The sequence below is a fragment of the Nomascus leucogenys genome, chromosome 15 (assembly GCF_006542625.1).
Source record: "Nomascus leucogenys isolate Asia chromosome 15, Asia_NLE_v1, whole genome shotgun sequence".
In the NCBI taxonomy this organism is placed as follows: domain Eukaryota; kingdom Metazoa; phylum Chordata; class Mammalia; order Primates; family Hylobatidae; genus Nomascus; species Nomascus leucogenys.
The window spans coordinates 34,613,387-34,631,013 of record NC_044395.1 but is presented as its reverse complement, the minus strand read 5'-3'; the positions used below and the strand labels follow the sequence as shown (position 1 = coordinate 34,631,013).

The 17,627-nt window shown below is 34.9% G+C and overlaps 1 protein-coding gene across 2 annotated transcripts in view; it reads left to right on the top strand.

Annotated features, from left to right (window-relative positions):
* The window catches only part of CNTN5 (contactin 5), a 1,343,728-nt gene that overhangs the window by 1,189,415 nt on the left and 136,686 nt on the right, over positions 1 to 17,627 (top strand). The gene's annotated exons all lie outside the window — the stretch shown is intronic.

The following is a 17,627-nucleotide window of genomic DNA, read 5'->3' as shown; positions in this document are numbered from 1 at the left end:
ACATTTAAATAGAATTTTACATTTTTAACAGCCCTTTTTACCCTTCTTCCCTCATAGGTATTATTTCATTGGATTCCTGTAACTACACTGTTAGTCAGCCAAGTTATATACAAATGAGAACACTGAGCCCCAGGAAGAAAGACAAGTAAAAGTCCTCCCTAACGAAGGCCTGAGCAACACAGGCCCATTTATGAAACAGCCCCCATCATCACTTGGGCTTCCTTGAACTTAAAACTTCATTGCCATGAACGATGTTCCAAATCTGATTTGCTGTTGTAAAGCACAGAGAGAACTAAAACTAGCTGTAACTCTTCATCCTGTCTTTTAACACTGAGATGATAAAAAAGATGGTGTTATTCTCTGAAGTCTTACCTCTTTAGCTGGGTAACTACATCTGTTATTACTATACTTACTTGCTCACTATTAAAACATTAAAATTATATGTTCAGTAAGATAAAATCATCAAATTGTTTAAAATTCTCCCATAAAAGTTACTGAGAATTAATTATTTGAAAAACATCTTAAAATATCCTACTACACTTGCCTCTTCAGATGTTCTGTGGGTGTGTTTTCCCATTAATTAAAGCTCATTCTTCTGGCTGCTGTAATTGTTTCATTTTATGGTATGTGAACCCATTTTTATCAACATCCCTTTTTAGGCTTTGAAGCTTCTCTCAAAATGGATATGAGACGCAGTATGTTACATTGCTTTAACAACTGAAGTGGATGCAAAGAATGTAGAGTACAAGGGTCTCAATCATTCTTCTGAAGACAATAACTGGTATCCACATTTTGGACATTAAAATCATATCTGTTCTTAATAAGTATGTATTTACAGCATTGTTTTATGCACAGTTTTGGCCACCAAAATCCAGTTTTCAAGTCAGGTAGCTGGAAGTGTCTCAGATTCTTTTCTTTACCCCCATATAGCCATCAAATTTTCAAATATTACTAATTCCATTTTGAATCTGTTGATTCCTTTTCTCCATTCCTGGAGTCAAAAGTCCTATTCCCATCACTTATTTCTAGTGCTGTCATCTCACCACCTTTTACACTATAATCACAATCATTACCATGTTTCTAACAAGCCGATTTTATCATACTACCCCTCCCCATCCCATCCAGTTACGTAAATGTGCACGTACACACACACTCACACACACACACACACACACACACTCTCCCCCTATCTTGGATCTAACTCCAGCCTACATATCAAACTTCATCTTCCAACATTTTTCTCTTATTATTTTACAGCAAAGCATAATAATTCTCTGAAAATATCATGTTCTCACATGCTGACCCACTGCCAAGAGTACTCTTCCCTGACTTGTCAGCTGTGCAAACTGCAGCATTTGCCTCCAGGCAACTTGAAGTCCTTTCCCAGTGCTTCCGTTATACCTTATAGATCCTGCCACCAGGATCTATGCTGCTTTAAACATTTGCTCAATTTTTTTCCTCTTCTAGTCTTTATGTTTCTGAAAGTTAGGAACATACTTATTTGCTGGACTTAACACAGTACCTGGTGCACATTAAAGACCAAATAAATATTTGTAGTTATTAAAGGAATCATTAGACATACGAGTATGTGAACTAAAAACTAGCCATTTAGAGTAGGTCACCAAGAAGCAAACATTGACATATATATATATATAATGAGATATATATATCTCATTATAGACAGATATATCGCTCTCTATATAGATATCTATATCTCTGATCTATATGGAGAGATGATATATAGATATCTATAGCTCTATAGATATAGATCTATAAATATAGATAAATACGAAAAGAGAGAGAGAAGAGAGGCTCTCACTCTGTCACCCATGCTAAAGCATAGTGGTACAATCTCAGCTCACTACCGCCCCCACCTCCCAGACTCAAGCCATCCTCCCACCTCAGCCTCCAGTTAAAGAGTTTTAGTTAACTAAGGAGTTTTAGTTAACTAAGGAGTTTTAGTTAGAGGGAGTTTCTAACTTCTGTTGTAATTATGGAATATATCAGTGATCAATATGTTTATTCATTTTACTTTGCATAAAAATGTAAGTATTTTTAATGTTGTCCTAAAAGTAATTATTTTCTCTGGAGATAATAATCACAGGAGTTGCTCATAAAAGAGAAAAATACAATGGACTCTAGTTATCATGTTGAAGAAATACTGGTATGTTTTATAAGCATTGTGTTATTTTAAGGAGAATGCCCTACATGTATCTATGTATCTAGGAGATACAGTTTAACCTGGAGAATGATGAAATGCATAATATTATAAGGCCCTGAATACTAGAATGTTTACCTTGTAGGAATAATATATGAAAAAGATTTTTCTTTTTAGTTTTTTGAAAGCCTTCTTAGATAAAAGATTGTTCCTATTATTTAATACCACATAAGGTTTAGGATTTTTATAAGCAAACAGTTCAGTTTTAGATTTTGAAATACTATTGATATGTAAGTATTGTGTTTTTAGATTGATTCCTATGTTATTTCTCAAAGTGATTTTCAAAGAGTTGGGTTTTTGAGAGGCCATTATTTCTAAGACATCTTTAAAATTCTACCTTCATTTTGCAGTTTCTCTTTCGGCATCCGTTTTGTATTAAATTCTAAAGGGTGACTAAGTGTTACGATATATTTAGTTTTCAGGTTTTCAGAATCCTCTAGTTTCTTTCGTGGACTATTTTTATCATATTACACCATAAAAATCAGCTTTAGGAGTCTAGAATTAATAACTCAGTAGGTAGCATCTCAAATATGTTTTCTCAGAAAAGGAGGAAGAGGAAATTTTAGAAACTACTGGACTATTATTCACTTCCTTTTTCCATCTGGTATCCATTATATAAGGGACCTGGAAAAGGTCACTTTAAAGAATTTGAGAAGCATGACATCATTATCTTTAAGGAATAATTGAAGGCTCTATTGAACATTTATCAGTGTACAACACAATCAGCCTTCTGTCTCACGGGTTCTGTATCCGTGGATTCAACCAATGTGGATAGAAAATATTTCAAAATCAATAACAGCATACAACAAAAAATACAAATATAAAACAGTACAGTATAACAACTATTTACCTAGCTTTTATATTATATTAGATATTATAACTAATCTAGAGATAATTTAAAGTATACTGGAGAGTATGCATTAGGTTATATGCAAATACTACACTATTTTATGTAAGGGACTTGAGCAAGCATGTATTGTGCTATGCTGTCCTGAAACAAGTCTTCCATGGATACAGAAGGCAACTATAGATAAATTCTTATTTTATCTCAGTTCCATGGAAATAAGTGGAGCATTCATACACTAGGCACTGTTCAGGCGCTGAGGATTCCGTCTTAATCAATAACAAACATTCTATGGGAGGTATATGAATACAACTAAAGTAAAGCACTGTCTTTGAGGGTCAGACAGTCTTATAGAGGAACATACATATAGAGAGAGATATGGCAATGGTAATGAAAGAAGTATGTTCAGGAAGCTGAGTCAAAGGTACACATCATCCAACCCGTGGAAGCAGGGCAGACTTCCTAAACCAAATGTTACCTGCGCCTACTCTTAAAACAGAGTAAGTTTTGCAGACAAAGCAGAGAGAGAAAGTACAAAAGAAAAAGACTTTACAGGTAGAGGGTGAGCATGATGAAATATGGGAGATACCAAAGTTTTGTCTACTAAATCCCAATAATAAATAATGATCTTATAGTTAAACTTTATTTAATATATTACTATAGTAATTCTATATTAAACAGGGCTTCTCAAATTCCCTATGCGAGTTAAGTAAATGACCATGATTATTCTTGGTTTCAATTACAGCAAGGTACATATACATAGCAAAAGTAAAGTTGCCAGATTTTTCCAAATTAAATCCAGGTATAAACTATATCTTGCTTAGCATAAGTATATGTGTTTTACATAAATTTAGATGTTGCTTGAAGCTTTCTGTGGTATAGATAAAATAGAAATTATTACAACTGTTAACACTCAGTTTTAGGGTCATTGAGATAATTCCCTGAGGACTATGTGATTTTTTTTCGTGAGGCTGCTTGTTATTCTAAAGGCAGTTCTAAGAATAAATGTAGTTAAGGAAAACAGGGACTAAGATCAGAACCTCTGCTTCCTTTCACATTTATTCTCAGGCTAAACAATACATTTTTTTAGGACAGGGATTATATCTATTTTGCCAACCACTGCCAGCACCTGGCATCATGCCTGGCAGATACATTTGCTAAACAAAATATATATTAAATAAAATGTTTAATTATTATATAAACAAATAGAATTGTATATCCTTATATGTCAGCACTTTTTAATGTCCTTATTATCTGCTGAACTACCCAACCAAAGAATAAAAATATGTCAATGTCAGGAAAAATTTGATAGCTTTGTTCACTTTGCAAACACTTAATGGTTACCTGTGATGTATACAGCATTAACCAGAGTATGGCTGAATAAGACCAGGCCAGTGTCACCCTTTTACATAGAGCTCTTTGTCTATTAACAGATAGATGAACCTTTAAACAACTATTTAACATGATAAGCTTTATAGTATTCAGATATTATACTGATGAGAGAAATAAACTCGAGGAGAAATTTGAGTGAATAAATAGGTATGTCATTAGCAGAAAAGCTTGTTCTTAGAATTAATGTTTAATTGAATTCAACTAAGCTCATTACTAAAGGTTATTCAAACAACTAGCATAAGGTAAGGTAATAATCTGACTGATAATTTTTGAATTACCTTAAAATCAACTCTTTATATACCTTACACATTCTATAAAACCAAAAGAATTTACTATTTTCAAGCAAAATTCGATAAAATAATTTAGATTGCTTTACCAGTGAAGATACAACATTACTAACTTGTTCAAAGACAAGTTAGTTCATTACTAACTTGTTCAAAGACATCTTAAGAAGCCTCACTAAAACTAAAAAATACTGCATTTTATCCTTTCTAACTACTGATAGCCCCATAAATAAATATATTATATTTACAAAATTTGTTTTAAAGTACCTATTAAATATAGTGATAGTGTTTCCTAAAAGTATTTTTGAAACCTGTACTTCAATTGCCATTATCTATCATTTGCATAGTAAAGAAAAGTTAAATACTTATGGCTTTCCCCAAAATAAGGGACCCTGTGACATGCTTTGCTCACTGAGCTCGTCACATCACGAATCATTCCAACAGTCTGCTACGGTGTCTCTGGTGTTTGAAATTACTGTAGCTCTACCATGTTAAACTGTAAACATTTCAATATCATATGTCAATATCAAATGCTTCCATTTGCTTTGTAAAATAATCAGGCATGAGAATTTAAAGTTCATTTTTATTGCTAACTTTTTTTAGGTTTTGCCCACATTGCTGTTTCCAACCACATTTAACGTCATACCAAAATTCTGACTGGAATAACTCATTAGTCTGTCTCATTTTTATATTTTAGGCATTGAGATTCAAATATTTTTAGAGGAAAAAACTACATTTAAATATCAATGAATACCTTTTGCTCATCTGCTATAACTATAGGAAAGCAACTAAGAAGTTGTTATCCTAAATATATAGAGGTAAGAATTAAATATGGTCTCTATCAATTTTCACTACAAAATAAACCTTGCAGAAACCTAGTGGCTTCAAATAACCATTTATTTAGTCTGTGATTCTGTGGGTTGGCAATGTGGGTTGGGCTCAGCCAGAGTTCATCTATGGGTCTCACCAAGACTCACGCATCTGCAATCAGCTGCCTATCAACTTCAAAGCATTCATTTTGGGCATCATCTGGCCATTGGCTGGGGCTACTGGAGCAAGTGAGCCACATGTTTCTTATCATCCACCAGGCTAGCCCAGGTTTGTTCACATTAAAGATCTCAGGGTTCTAAGACCAAGAGCAGTAGTGCTAAGGCTCCTTAGGCCAAGACTCAGAACTTGCTCAATGAAACTTACATCACATTTTATTGGTTAAAACAAGCCATAAGGTCATACCAGATTTAAAGGGTAAGGAAATAGGCTCCACCTCTGGTCGGGAAGAACTGCAAAATTTTGTGGCCATTTTTGCAACCTACCACCATCTGCCCACAATTTTTACATTTCTCCAACTTGAAACTTTCATACCAGAATCCACAGAAGTCTCATTCAATCATGGCTCCAAATTTACTTTCCAGTTAGCTTTTGCTGCAAAACAAACTCCCCAAAATGTATGACTCAAATCTATGGGTCAGTGGCTTGATCTGGACTCAGTTTAGTGACTGCTGGTGGTCTCAGTTGGGCTCATAAATGCATCTACTGTCAGCGATCAGGTCAACTGGGAGCTGTTTGGTGAAGGGGGCAGCTAGGATGGCTTGTCTCTACTCTAAGTAGTCTTCCATTCTGCAGCAGGCTAGTCCAAGCTATGTCGCATGGTTATCACAGAATTTCAAGACAGGAATCTCTAGTACACACATGCAACACAATTGTCTGTTTGCTCCATGGTCACACATGTCTCATTGACCTATCCAAGTCACTTAGAGAAGCACCGAGTGAGTGTCAGAGGAGATTATATAAGGATGTGGATCCAGGACCATTACTGTAGCAATCTACCACACAACCTCTAAATGATACTTTAACTATGATATCATTTTGATACTAAACTAAAATTTAGATTGTATGTGTGGTGTGATGTGGAGGAGAGAGGGGTAGGAGTTAGCCTTTCAAAAAATAATCATTTGTACAACCCTAAAAGTCAGCATATATTGTCACTATCAACATGAACTAGGTAAACTGCTCTAACCAAATTAGCCAGCCACTATTTGAATTGATCCTTTTTTACCGAATTAAGTTCAGCCAGACAAAGCACTTAATCTGATTAAAGAGAGTCATTTTTCCATTTTATGTGGTTAATATTATTTTTAAAATGTTAGAAAATTCTAATCACTTTACTTGTTAATAGAAAATCAGCAACAGTTAGAAATTAAAAGGGAAACATTAATTTTTAATGAAAACATAAATGGGTTAATTGGTTTTTCACAAAAATAGCATATCTAGAAGACAATCATAATATTTGCTACCTCATCTGTCCTAAAATAATCTTTGTTAAATGTTTCTACCAAATGTTAGTTCTAGTGATCTCAGTGCCTCAGCCATATTTTGATAAAAACAAAAGCAGATATATTTATTAATAAACTACTGTAAAGAGACTATGGGCATATCTGAAGCAAAAATAAAGTATACTGGATATTACATACACAAAAAGAATTCATAGGCTCTTTTAAACCAGCATGTTCCAGTTGTTTCCTCACTAATGAATAAGTGTATCGTTATTTGTGTTATCACTGACTTTGCTGCAGCTTAACTGGTGAAGAGAATGAAAATATTTATGAACCTGTTCCTAATCTAGAATTACATTAAGCATTTATTATATAAAGCTGTGATAACAGTAGGTTAATCTAAGAAAATAGTAGAGGTTAAAAAAATAGTCCAGCCCACACGTGGTTCAAGCCTGAAATCCCAGCATTTTGAGAGGCTGGGGCAGGTGGATCACCTGAGCCCAAGAGTTCGAGATCAGCCTGGGCAACATGGTGAAAACCTGCCTCTATACCAAAAAAAAAAAAAAAAAAAAAAAAAAAAAAAAAAAAAATTATCCAGGCATGATGGCATGCATCTGTAGTCCCAGCTACAAGGGAGACAGCTGGGAGGATCGCTTGAGCCCAGGAGGCGAAGGTTGCTGTGAGCTGAGATCCTGCCACTGCACTCCAACCTGGGTGACAGAGCGAGACTATCTCAAAAAAAAAAAAAAAAAAAAAGTCTAGATTTATATTGCTTTCAACTTCTCCAATAATTCTGTTTCCTATGAAACTTATTTATATAGATTGTATCTGTGGCTTTGACATACAAAACAGGTATACACATTTTAGGATTTGAATGTGTAACTGAAATAAATATTAGACTTGATAATTCAACAGATTTAGGAGCTTTCAAAAGACATTTGAAGATAAAAACAAAGATGACTAATGTCTATTGATTAATGCATTTGAGACTTGACAAAGTTTATAATGATGATAGATTACACTAGGCAGTTTTGCTGAATTTCTTGTATTCAACAGTAATGTTTCCATCTGTGAACACAATGCTAGAAAATTAGTTTCCCGTGAGGTAGATTTTTAGCTAGTAACACCAAAATATAATGTGAATCCCATCAATGTCCTTCAGGAAACCTTTCAAGAATGTAAATGCAGTCATGATGATAATCTCAATACATAAAATCAAAAAGACTTGGGAAATCAACTTAACTATATGGCTTGATATGCCAAAAGATAATTCAAATATAGATTGTGTATTTGTCTTCACAGAAACTCAATGTGCTGCCAAGATAAGTTTAAAGTAATATAACTATTTCTAGGTAGTTGACACATTGTACAATGTGCTAGATTAAGCCAAAAATAAAAACTGTCTGTAGTTAGCTTGAGCCATCCTAGTTGCATAAAGCTCGAATCAAATCTTTAAGATCCAGAGACCAGTTGTAAAATGTCATCCTCCATGTGTCTAGAAGTTCTTGATCAGCCATTGAGGTTTCATCTATCATTATAAGCGTTACATTTACTATGCTATTACAATTACTTTTAACATGAAGAACTTCTGGTTGGTGATGCCCACCAGTAGTAAAGGTAACATGCTTTTGAGGTTTTGGAACTCAGTTGCCAGCATTTACGTATTTCTGCTAGCTTGAAAGGGTATGATGAATAGTTAATAGCAGGACAACATCGTAGCAGCTTCCCGAAGATTAACAACTAAAACAAGACTTTTGCTAAGCGACTTTAAAATAATGTATGAAGAACGATGTCAGATGAAGACCAACGGAATTGAGCTATAGATTGTAGCAGACAACCACAGTGCTAGATCAGTCTGATATTGAGAAAAAAACAAAAAGTGAGGACTTTTTTTTAACCGATGTCTTGGGAAAGACCATAAATCATAGAGGCAGAATCTTAAAGAGACTAAGTTCTAAATGGCCATCTGTAGTTATAAATAGAAGGCAATCTTCACTTGGACACAACGTAAGAAGAGCTGCTTATCAGGTATGGACCATGTTAGCCATACAAGCTGATTAGTTTATAATCTTTAGTTGATGGTAAACACTTAGCTTTGTACTTCTCCATCGTAACCCTAGCTTTCAGCTCTAAGTCAGTTTGTTTTTTTAACCACAGTGAAGGTACATTTAATTTTTCTAATATAAATTTTTAAAAGTTTATTGTAGATCATTTGAATGTATTAAAACTTGAAAGAAGAAAATAAAAACTACCTGGAAAATTATGTGGATATATTCACCAGTAATGTTTGTAACCGTGTTTTCATATGTCACTTCAAGCACATATAGACACACACTTTACACAGGTGAGATCGTATCATGGATGTTTAAAATGCTTTAAAAGGATGAATTTCCCCCTACTTTTATCTCCCCATAATGGCATCTATCACACCCAGTTTAGTTTGTTAATATCCTCATGTATGTCCTTCTATATTTTACTCTGTCCTACTGTAGTCCTGGGCAGATTTACATATGAATGGGAATATTTTTATAATTGTTTTATAAAAATTAAATCATATTTTACATTTTTTCTGAATCTCATAATTATCATTCAATAATAATCTTGAAAATTGTTCCATGTCACCTGGTAAAGATCTAATGCATTCTGTTCAATAGATCCATAATAATCCATAATGTGACTATACTTCAATGTATTTAGCCATTTCCCTATTAAAGACCAACTTTGTTTCCTTTGTTGAGAGATTTCTGAACAATGCTACAGAAAACATCTTTAAACATCTGTATCTTTGTATATCAACAATTTCCTTTCTGTGGGACAGACTACCAAGAATAGATGACAGGGTCAAAGAACAAAACTATTTTTAATTTAAATAGGTGCTGCCAAATTTTTGTTATTGCATAAAAATATGCAGCATCCAATTACATTACTGCATTACAGCATTATGTGGTGAAAGTTACTAGACGGGGGCAAGAGTTCTTTGTGTAGGCCCAACTTTGTCTCTAGTTAGCTGTACGACCTTGGGTAAGTCATGTCCCTTGTCTAAGTCTCCATCTTCAAAGTTAAAAGGCTAGAGTAGATGATTCCTAATGACTTTATCTAGTTCTAAAGTTCGGTGATTTTTTTCACTTATATTCAAAAAGTAAAATCTAAGCAACTCTGCAGATATAATGTCCAATAACTTGAAATCATGAAATGATCTAAAAAAAATTTAGTGGACACCAACGATGTTTTAGAAGGGATTACTGCTAGCTCTAAAATCATATTTTTCTCTCATAAATATTGCAAACTTTCTTAATTTTGGAAGATGTTTCAGTCTCATGGCACCCTTAGTATTGGGAATTTCTCAATGCAGGAGGAACTTCAAACTGGAAAAAAATTCAAGTCAGAATTATTCCCCATGGCAAAAACAACATTTGTATCTGTAATATCTTACTAAATAATAAAAGATTCCTGTAAAGTTAAAGATTTTCTCTAAAAGCAACAATAAGCTTATAGAATGAAAAAATGCCGTTCTCTCTGTGTAATAGATCAGCATCCTTTATTTTGTATAACTAGTTCCCTCCAAATTTCACATACAATGAAACAATCCCTATCCATCTGAAATCTTGGATCAAATATATAAGCATATATGATAATTGGTGTTGCAATAAATTTAAATGTGTACAACTTTGAAAGTCTTTTAAATATAATTCTAAATGCACCTGTCAATGACTTCAGTTGCTAGCATTTACATATTTCTGCTAGCTTGAAGACGGTAATCTACAGGGTCCCTTGTAATACTGGAAGCTGTATTATACAGTTAGAGAACAATGAGAAGTAGTAGAATATGGTCTCGATGATTTTTCAGTATCAATCTGAGTTGACTTTGATTTTCGAACGTTCAATAAGTGGTGAATCCTCTTTCATAAAATTCAATGCCTAGCTAAGACTTGTTATTTAAAATGAGTTTTCTGTGGCTGTGTCTTGACTCACTTTCAAAATGTCAGTTGAATTTGACTGAGCGTCCTTGACCTTGAACTTTCCATAGTTGATTTTGATTGACACATTTATTCAAATTGACCTTTTTAAAAACTGAACTATTCTTCTGTTTGAATGTTCATTGGAAGATTGTTGCTGTAGTCTACAATGTAAGCATTGCTTTGAATAGTTAGCTTTTTCTGACATTGATGTGTTTGAATTCCCTCAATTCTAAGTATTTTTGAAGTTGATGAGAATCTTCCTGATTGTGAGACATAGTGTTAAAATGGATGCCATCACCCATTTTCTTCTTTTGCAGTGAGGTATTTTTTCATTCGGAAACTTGTTTCTAAGCATCAGAAACTTTCAAAGCAAGCTTGGCAAAAGAATACTCAGTATTTGGTCATAAAGCACATAGTTGAAATAATACAGCTACTTGTTGAAGACTATGCTTATTAAAATATTTACTAGTATTGCCAAAAAAGATGACAAATATGTATCTCATAAACTTGAATTGCAAAAAAGTTTGAAAGATCCAAATATTAATTTACTGGAAAATAGTCTTTAGAAATGCTGATATAAAATCAATTATTTCATTAATAATATTGTTTTGTAAAAAAAAAAAAGTTAGGTATGAAAGTTCTTCTACCATTTTTGTTCGTTTCTTTCTTTTAAAATGTCTGCCAATATGCTTATTCCATAGAAAACTATATTTCCATAACAAAAGCAGTTAGCCTAAAATATATCCCTGAAGGGTAGGGGCGTTAGGAGCAAAATGGAGCTAGTCATGCTAGGCCTTCTTTCCACTGCTACAATTCTGCTTGAAAAATGAGTAATTCTGTCTTTACAACTCATCTCCCTAAATACACAGTTAAACCAGTTGGCACCATGAGTCTTCTTCCTGAAAATCTCCTTACACAAACCCAAAGTTCATCCATGATGAATGTGTTGCCCACATGACCTCAGGTGACAATGTTGCCAAACTTTCCAACATTACATGGAAGGTCACCTTTTCTTCAACCATGAATACCCATGTCCTCACTGTCCTTCAGTCCCTGTTCAACAGTCTCCTTGAGGCCCTTCCAGCTTTCACTAGTAGTGTCATCATGACCCTTCCAACCTTTGCACACCTAACCCCGAAGCCAACGTCAAGTGTTTTGGCTTTAGTTAACAACAGTACCCCACTTGTAGGTACCACATTATTTTATGGTTATTCTCTGCTGTACAAGTACTCCAAAACCTAGCAGTATAAAACTACAAAGATTTTACTCTGCTTCTCATTTTGTGGGCAAGTAAATCAGGCAGATAACAGCAAGGATGGCTTGAATCTGCTTCACAGTTGCTGAGCCTTCAGCTGGGGTAGCCAAAAGGCTGGAGATGGCTGGGATGGCTCAGGGGGTGCTATATGCCAGAAGCCTCAGTTCTGGATATTGGATAGATTCCCAAGATCTTCTCCATGTTGCTTCTGCCAAGACTAGAATCCCCAGTGTGATTTTGTTATTCGCAAGTATAGCTGGGCTAGAATGGTTAAAATAACTGGAAATGTCTGGCCTTCTCTCTTTATCTATGTAATCTCCCACCTCACCAGCTTGTCCTTTTTCACATGACAGTCTGAATGTAGTACAATTTTTCTTACATTCCCCAGAATAGATGTCCCAATGGGCTTAGAAAGAAGTTACAAGGCTTCTTATGATCCAGCCACAGGATTTTCAGTACCTCACTTTCTCCACATGACATTGGCATAAAACGTTACCAGGGCCAGTCCAGATTCAAGGAGTAGGCAATTAGAGTATACCTCCCAGTAAATCAAATGGCAAAACATACGTGGACATTCTTAATCTACCACAGTGAACAAGTAGTTAAATCCTAGGCCTAACAGATTATTTGTACAACACTGCATACAAGTAGTGTTACCATAAAACACAGCAACTAATGCAGTGTAAAACAGATTGTGAATGATTCATTATGCAATAGTGTCATGTTCAGCCATAATAAAATAGAGTACATCTCACCATTGGCTCTTGAGATAAATTTTAAATACCCGATAGTGCAATGCTTAGTCACTATACTGGAAACGGGAAAGAATGAGTAATAGGAAAGAATAAGTATCAGCAAGCAGAAATGAAGAGAAGCTGGGGATATTAAATGTAATTCATATGGAGCATTGACATTCCATTCCAAGTATTGGCAGGTATTGTACTCCAGAGAGAGGTTGTGGATTTCAGGGCAGGGGCAGAATCAATGCCCTGGAAGGAATAATAGGCAAAATAATATGCAAATTGGTCATTAATCAATGAGAGGAGGAAAGAAATGGAAGTAGAATAAACAGGTAAAGCTCTTCTAGTTTTATGGGACTTAGCATCAGCCTCCCTCCTCTATGAGACCAGAGATCGAAGGTGAAAAATAAATTGCTTTTATCTGTGAGACCAAACCACAAAGGAGGTACACAAACAAACTGGCTTCATTCCATGCTAATTCTTAGAGTTCCATACAAAAATCAATGAAGCACAGAGTGGTCTACTACAATCCCAAGATTTTGGATTTTTCACAATACCAGGTCAATACTAATTTTAACTGATGAGTAAGATGGAGCTACTCATATTCTCTGTGGCTGGGCTCTGCTTATTTCAAGGAAAAGTTAGAAAACCTACAGGCAGTATCTGAGTATTCTTCCACACAGCCAGGAAGAGACCAGATTTGTGTGAAGACAATGACTGTTCTGCAATGTAAAAATAGCAGCAGAATAAAATGTAATTTATCCTGGAAGCCAGTGTAACAAAATAATATTAATCTTAAAAGATAAGTTGGAAATATGACAAAACAATCTCTAAATTAGAATAGAGATATATCAGTAAAATATCAATTCATCTAAATTATGCACTTAGGTTAGGAAGTAAAATTTGGCCAATTCTTTTTCCACTAAAGCTGTGTTATTATAAATTGCACATGACTAACTGAGGACACATCAGTTGTGGGTCACATATTGAAAATTTTCTTGATACTAGATAAGTGTCACAATAAAAGTAAATGATGGCATGAGCAAATGAACTAAATGGGTCTTGGGTGTTATCGGAAAGGTGATACTGACATTTCTTAGAGCTATGCAGCATTTTATGCCTAGATGTGGTTGATGAAAAGCAGTCATAAAAGCATGAGCTTTTCAAATAATCCTATGGTTCATTGAAATAATTTCTAATAATAGTTTTATGGTCATTACTACTCAGTGAAGCCATTTGGTATTACTACACTTGCCAAATTTGAATTAACTAGTGCAAGTGTATGAAATTACCTATAGGTTCAAGCAAAACAAGGAGTGGTTTCCTAGATGGCACAGTAGAATGGAAGGAATACCTGATCAAAAATCAGATGCCCAAAGCTTTACTCCTGCCTCCACACTTAGGTTCCCCATGGACAAGTTATCTAAACTCTTCAGCCCCGTTTTCTCAACTGCTATGGGAATTGGTTAGGCTACATAATTTATTTCTCTTTCCACACTAAAATCATTTTTTTCTGCAATGACATTTTGTACTATTACCTATTTTAACAAAACACGTCACATTACAGCTGGTTGTTACCTCTAACATTGTGTTGTGAGTTTCTCAAAGCCATAATTTATCTTTTCTCTTTATCTTGTAGCATGTGTAGATCAAGTATGATAAAAAGATAGTATATTTTATGCCAGTCACAGTGACTTTTGTGCTAGTCACTGTGTTAAGAAGAATCTATTGGTTGGGTTACAGTACAGTCATGCTTGCTAAGATAAAGAAGAACATAGTGGCAAAGGTGTCACATATTTGTGATTTTCTATCTAGACAAAATGACATTCTACCAAGTTCTTGTTAGATAATTACATAATTGTGCATGTGATATAAGCATCCATAAAATGTATAGCTACTGTAGAATGTTATAATTCTAGACCTTTCCGGGTGGTCATGTCATTACTAGCTATTTACAAGGCACAAGCTAATGCATAAATGTACAATTTTTTTTCTGACCAGTTCTATCGCCTTTGTGTAACTTCAATGAGAGGTATTTTATGGAGCATAGACTTAGTGAAAGATAGTAAGATTATTCTATTACTAGACAGTGGGGTAATTCACTGCAAGCAAAAATGCTTATTGTCTGTCACAATTGCTAAAATCTTCTTACCTACAAGCGTTGCCTCATTGAGCCAACCTATGGACCAGGTATTATTCAGCTTAGAAGATGTTATTACTGAGGAGATTTCAAGAGAAAGTTGATCCATCATACAAACACTAGAGAGGAATTTCTCATAACTTTAATGATGTGAGTTTAAATACTACTCCTGCGTAGAATTCTCTTAAACTGATTTGCCATCATACTTACAAAACTGCCAATTTAAAAGTGAGGTTGAGAGTCCCAACATGGTCCCTTCTACCTCTAGGACTGTAAAGTTTAGAGGAGTCCCCACCTCCATTCTTTCAATTGAGATACTGTCCTCTTTCCTTTGTCATTAACAAACCAGTATAAAGTGAACAGGTTGAATCTAATGATATGCATCAATGAGCTTTGTGTTTGCATTAGAGGTCCAAGAAAAAAGTAGAAAGAATATTCAGAGAAAATAATACATAAATATACCAACGCCTGGATAGCCTTACACCAAACATTCAGTACAAAATACAACATATATCACTGTAGTTTCTAACACAAGCCTTAAGAAGATGTATTCTATTTCTGTATTTACATATCAGCATACACTAAGAAAAAGACTTCAAGTCAATAAAGCATAAAAGAGAAAGCACAAACATTAAAGCGGGAAAGGATAAGTGTTTTATAATTTACAAAGAGATGCATACCAGCTCCTCGATATTTATCTCAAAGAGCAATGTTTCATAGAATGGGCTAATGTTTCAGAAGACCACGGGTAATATCAGTGTGGACTGGAGTGGTGAGCAGGACCAACCTCATGGGCATGTAACCCATTGGGCTCCATATTGAGAATGGTCTCATACTTGATGTAGTGCTTGACTGTTACCATTTTGAAGTCTTCATTTTAAAACAAAGAATCCTGCATTTTCTTACGCACAGGGGCCCACAAATTACGTAGCCACTCCTGGTGGTCTGTTAAACCTTTCTGAAAGAGATAAGACTTGAACAAGGTCTTAACATATGAGATATAATTTGTAGATTTTGGTGGATCACTGGGGAACTACTTGAAGGCTCAGAGACTGCATTCTCCACCACAGTGAGAGACAAGATAGGCTGAGTCTAGCCTCATATGCTAGATTAAGAACGTGGATCATCTTGTAGGCAAAAGGGAAGCAGTGATGATTTTTGAGATGGTAAAAAAAATCAGTTTTGAAGGATTAACTTAGCATTGGCATAGCAGATGGATAAGCATGAGAGACAGAGTTGATCACAAAGAGGATATAAAGACCTCATTTCTAAGCTACTATTAAAAATATAAATTTAGGAATCAGTGCTCATACAATGATTGCGAAAACTATATAAGGCACACAAAAAGAGAAAATACTTTTCTCCAGACCCGGCCTGAGTATTGTGCTATCAAATAACAGAGCCATCTCTCCCCATGTCTCTTCAAAGCTCACATGCAGGTATGAGGAAAGCTGGTCCACACTCCCTGCCAATGTTTCTTCTGTCGAAGCTGAATTAGACAGGAAACTCCTTGAGCGCAGATTCTATGCCTGTATCCACAAATCTTAGCACAGCAGAAATGAATACCTTTTGTAATTAGTAATATACTGAATAAACAATAAAGGGAGATGACTTAAACAGTCTCATCATCAGGTAACACAAACTTTTGCCAACAGATTGAATGGAGCTACAAGTCAGCCCAGGAAAACATGAGATTGATAAATTATGTGGCCTTATCTATTTCAGCCCTCTCTTTACCTTAGAAGCACTAGATTAATATAGAAATGCTACCAGCCCTTTTGCATTACTCACTTGTGTTAATGTCAGATAAAGAACTTCCCATTTACCTTGAGGCTAGGGAAAACACAATTGTTTCTCCTCTTTAATCTATGTCACCAAGTAGAACTGTTTCTGCATTTTTCTTAGGACTTAAATTATTAGAATATGGATTGAAAATTAAATATCAAGATCCCAGTCTCAGGATGTTACAGCCCTATTTACTCATTTTGAGTCTTCAATGTGTTGTTGGCTATGTTTAATACTTCATCATAATACACATAAATGTTTTGTCAAATATTATTTTGACTATTTTCTTCACTAGTAGTGATTAATAGTTTTACTTCTGATAACATGCTCAGTTATTCAAGCATGTAGGTTAAATATCATCTGTTTTCTAAAAACATTATTAAAACCCATATCAACCTTAAACCCTATTCTATGAGTAGTAAAGAAAAAAACTATAAAAAGAAAAAGAATGTCTATGTATTATTTCCTTATCATAGTAGGGTACTTAAAACAAATTACCGGCCGGGCATTCTGGCTCATGCCTGTAATCCCAGCACTTTGGGAGGCTGAGGTGGGTGGATCATGAGGTCGAGAGATCGAGACTATCCTGGCTAACACAGTGAAACACTGTCTGTACTAAAAATACAAAAAAATTAGCTGGGCGTGATGGCGGGCACCCGTAGTCCCAGCTTCTCTGGATGCTAAGGCAGGAGAATGGTGCGAACCCTGGAGGTGGAGCTTGCAGTTAGACAAGATCG